Below are 5,111 nucleotides of genomic sequence, written 5' to 3'. Positions count from 1 at the left end.
ACGATCGCAGGACGAAAAACCAAGCGTCGAAAACGGAGCGGCAGAAATGAACAACAACGACGTTTTGGTCAAAATCGTCGTAACTTTACGACGATTCCTGGATCGTCGTAACCTTTACGACGATCCTAAATCATCGCTGGCAATCAAACCCAGTCGTACGTGGCAAAATTACAACGAAATCAAAACGTCATGGCTGAAATCAGCCCAACCCATTTCAATTGATCACATGGGCTGATTTTATTTTTTTGGGCTTTTTCTTATTGGGCTTCTTTTTGGGCCTTAGCCTATTTACAGCCACTTTAGTATTTTTTTCAATTTTTTTGTATCATTATAATTTGGCCCCTGGCCTTTTAATGTCCAAATACATTTGGCCCAGTTTTAGTTTTGGCCTTTTGAATTTCAGTTTTGTTTGTACATCCCACTTGTCATGTTCTTCTCATAATTTGTCCCATATGTCAAGAAGTTCTGGTCAGGTTTTCATTTCACACATTTTCAAATCGCATACGATATGAATATTTCAAATAGAGCATAAAGAACATGTGAAATTCATCAAATTAACACGAAGGTAGTATATTACAATTTTTCCAATCTGTTACAAAGCAGATATGCCTATTATTACAATATATAATATGCATTCTTGGATATGTAGAGCTTCACACAATTGGCTTCAAGGCTTCGCACTTCAACTTTCTTAGGCCTGGAGGTCCTGTAGAAGAAACAACCATATTTTTAAGAGCTACAAGATACAGATCAAGAATAGAAACAAGGCACAAAAACTGCATAACAACAGCAAACTACGCTACCAACATGGCACCATAGGCCAGATCACCACCACATACTACAAGCAATGGATCATCAGCTCACTGGCCAGAGCAGAGCACATTATGGCCATGGCTCGAAGCCTAGGTGTCCCAAAGGAGACAAAGGAGGAAGGAGAGACCAATCACTCACCTATGCGGTAGCCGACGGAAATGTTACGCGGCAGCAACCCTGTTGTCTCGTATGCTGCCAGCCGACAATATCAAACTTCCTCTCCTGTAATACTCAAATAATGTAAGCAACCATCATACCGACCAAACAAGATTATAAAACAAAAGCTAAGTTCTGTCTAGGAATAAAATACATATAGTACACAATAGCAACTAGAAACAACCAAGTCTGTTCTAGTACCACAATTCTTCATAAAACTCTAGAAACCATCCGCCACAGCCCTGCACAATACCATGATTTATAAAGAACGGAAAATAGCTACTACGCTATGGAAACAAGTTCATATCCAACATGACATCAACCAGTTATCAGTAGCTTTAATACAAGTCCATCAAACCATCGGCACACAAAAAACTAAGCCCAGCTCCATTGTTGGGAGTACAACAACAAACCAAATCATCTAGTCTAGTGGATAGCAGCAACTATAAATCTGATAAAGCATGGTTATTCATCTTGAGGTGAGCGAAAATAGCCAACCATAATAGATGTATCTTCACCTAACCAACAAACCAAGCTATCTTCAAGACAGGGAATCATGATAATTCATACTACATAACAAGACAGTGTAAAGCTGAAAATCCTACCTAGAAAAACACCACTCGCTAGCTACTACGGAGTACAAGATTTCTACTTCAAGTACTACTGCTGGTACAACAAGTTCATCACAAGAGAAGCATCAAGAAAATTGGACTTGTACACAAGGGCCAACACAAACGACACAACTCAATGGTCGTGGAAACGCAGAGCATCAGATAGTGGGAGAGGAAGAGGAAAGGAGGGGACCAGTGACTTACCAGTAGCTATGCCGAAGTGGTAAAAAGAATCAAAGCCACCACAGATGCAGGGAGGAAGGCTTTAGAGTGGAAGAGAGGATCTCCAAGTCAATACTTTTGGTCAACGAGCCTCTGAAAAGACGAGGTTTCTTCTAGTTACAATCAATCAATTGTAAAATAGGCACATCACATCAGCACAACAGGTATATCAACTCTTGAATTATCATACTAGCACCATTAACAATGTTTGACCTTGATTTAAATTGTCCATGGAGGGCGCCTGCTGCAGCGTCAAATCAAACAACCAATCCATCACACTCAAGTGTCGACAAATGATCAAATACATCCCCTCAAACCAAAACAACAAACTGTAGACACCCTCGTAATTCAGCAAGTCCGTGCAAATTAAAAGGGCATTTGCATCAGCAGGTAGGTAAAGGAGAAGATTAGATTATGTAACTGAGAGAAACAAATAAAGATGATGATATATTATTGAAAGGTTACTTTAGAGCACTGCAGATAGATGATATACTTGCCATTAGTTGAAATCTAAGGCTCAGATTCATCTTCAACCTTCAGCTCAAGTGTCGAGCCAGTCGTGTCTGCCTTTAAGGAGGTCCTTACAATCGTTCGCATGTGACACCACAACCTGCTGCTCTCTTAATAGAAAATTGGCAGATCCAAATAAATTGTGCAGCTGCCCAAGGAATAGCATACCCATTTACCATAATGAACTCTACTAATACCCCGTTTTTTATCTGCTCTACATATTAACTTTGTCTTACATCAGACATTGTAAACTGTGCAGCTGCATAGGGACGTTGATGGGATGCCAAGATGGAGGGCAGCAGCAGCCGGTGGAGGACTTGCTATTGTGAATGTTTCTGCCTTGATGCATCTTGGACTTGTCGATCTCAAACTGCACAAAAGTAAGCACCAATGCATCAGCAAAACCACTAAGCAGAACACACTGATGATGAACACAAGAGGGAGGAATCTGACTTAGTGGTGGAGAAGAAGAAGCGGTCAGAGCAGCGAGCTTCCATGGCGTCGGCACCGATCCTGTGTACCACCGGTGCATAAGAAGAAGAACAAGGCGACCCACCATGCCACTTAACTGAAGAAACAACACACAACACTTAGGAACTGCAATACATCATGGGTGCGGACATTTGTTTATTTGGTTTCCTGATTATTATTTCCCAAAAAGTAACATCCAACACACGAGTGCATTGCAAATAAATGGAACAACTGACACACATAATCAGCGCCTGTCTCGATTGGAAATAGTGAATGGTTGTCGATTTGGTAGTAAGGTTGGCATTAAGTGCAATGATATTTAACATTTCTGCACAAGACAAACAGCCTTTAAAGAATGTATGATTAGCAAACATTTAAGGAAACTTAATCTCCACTGCACACACCTCGGAAGACACGAACATTTACTTATTGTGAGCTTAATGATCTCCAGAAAAAACAGGCTTACGTATTGCAGCGGAAATTTCTGAATTAGGAGCTTCTTTACTGTGTTAACTAGTGTAAAGTGTACAATGTTCCTGAACTTAAATCACAATCGTTTGTTAGATAATTTCGTTTTTTCACTGTTCAACCACAGAATCAAGAAAATAAAAAGTGAATAAATTCTAAGGGCAATGTAGAACTTGAATCGTTTCCAATTTGTACATAGGAAATCAGCGAGCCGGCATAGGAGATCTCGGTGATAAACAACATGGCAGACATCATTACTAGCATCGACGAGATCTCAAAATCGCACGAAGCAGAACTGCTCCGCATCGACAAGAATTGGAGAGAGGGGGGAGGGATCTGGCGGAGCTCACCTTGAGAGAAGGAGGCGACGGTCGGCTCGGAGTAGGTGGACTCGAGGGATGGTGACGGTGAGCTCGCGACAGCGGTTGTGTCCGATGGTGGTGCGCCAGAAGGTGCGGCACCGCGCGACGACGCCCGACCGCGCGATGACCGTCTCCGGCGCGCAGATGTCGACGCCCACACGCGAGTCCCAGGTGTGGGTGGAGATGGACTCGACCACCCACACGCCGTCGTGCACCTGGTAGGCGACGACGAGATGGTAGTGGAGGAACCCCCCGGAAGCGACGTCGTCGTCGTGGTCGTCCTCGAAGGCGATGACAACGGCGGGGTCGGCGTCGAGGCGGTGGTCGCGGGTCTGGTAGGGGAGGCGCACACGGCTGAAGGTGAACGGGTTGGCGAGGTAGTAGAAGCCGGTGGCGAGGCCGCGGAGGCAGACGAGGCCGCGGGACGAGGCGAGCACGGACACCTTGACGAGCACCGTCTTCTATAGCGGGATCCTGTCGAGGCAGATTGCGCCGCCCCCCGCCGCCCGGTCGCCGCCGACCCCGCCGCCCACGGCCACCACCTGCCACAAACGAACAAGCCGAAGCAGATCAGATCTGACGGGAGGGGAGGAGAGAGTGACGCGAGGTGACCCAAAGGTGTGCTGCGCACCGACGGGAGCCGCCTCAACTCGCCAGAATCGAGCCGCACAGGTGTTGGCGGCAGAGGAGTCGCGGGAGGGGGACAAAGAGAGGACTCGCGGGGGGGGGGGGGGGGAAGGGGGATCATGCACGAGAGTGGTGGCGGCGGTAAGGGAGGAGCGAAGCTCTAGGGTTTCAGAGAGAAAGAGAGGGGTTTGGTGCGGTGTTGTGTTGTGGGTTGGATCAGAAGTGGATGGATGGACTGATTTTTTCCATGTCACCAATCCAAGGCACAAGTGATCCCACCAATCAGAATTGAGTGTTTTTAGTTTTTTCACTTATAAGGAAAATAGTCAATGTGATGTCAAAATTCATGGCAAAGTTTGTACAAATGATCTCACATTTTGCATAAGTGTGCATCTTGGAATGGCAAACGATGTTGCTAAATGGAGTTTTCATTTTCTTTGCACGGAAATTTCATTTTCCATTTTTTCAGTGCCCAAACTGAGTATTTTTGTGAAGAACGTACCATATATTTGATGCAAAATTGGACTAAATATTTTTTATAAAATACTAGGCAGCATTTAATGTACAATATGAGGGTAATCAAATAAATAGAAATAACACTTCCTTCACAAAGTGCTATTCTGAACAGAATAGGAAAATGAATATTTCTGAATTATTTTTGAACTATGGAAGGAAGTTTTTTCACAAATTTGAGGAATATATGATCCAAAGTATTTATGAGATTTTTTCGAGAATTCTTGGAATGACAGAATAGTAGGTTGCTTCACAAACTAGGCGGGTTTGGCGCGTGACATAGAATAGACCCACGAGTGACATGTCAACATAGTTAGAACATGTTACGACATTTTTATAATCGTCGTAAAAGTTATGA

General features: G+C 44.1%; 1 long non-coding RNA gene across 1 annotated transcript; it reads right to left on the bottom strand.

The window, feature by feature from the left end:
- Positions 1-533: 533 nt before the first annotated feature.
- LOC123451115 lies at positions 534-2,080 on the bottom strand. The gene is made up of 3 exons (XR_006632098.1): positions 2,069-2,080; positions 1,501-1,504; positions 534-776 (listed from the first exon to the last, which is right to left on the bottom strand). It is a non-coding gene; the product is annotated as an uncharacterized LOC123451115 (long non-coding RNA).
- Between the last annotated feature and the right edge of the window lie 3,031 nt (positions 2,081-5,111).

This window comes from Hordeum vulgare, chromosome 4H (assembly GCF_904849725.1).
Source record: "Hordeum vulgare subsp. vulgare chromosome 4H, MorexV3_pseudomolecules_assembly, whole genome shotgun sequence".
Classification (NCBI taxonomy): domain Eukaryota; kingdom Viridiplantae; phylum Streptophyta; class Magnoliopsida; order Poales; family Poaceae; genus Hordeum; species Hordeum vulgare.
Note: the sequence above shows the minus strand (reverse complement) of the source record. Positions and strands in the feature narration are given on the sequence as shown.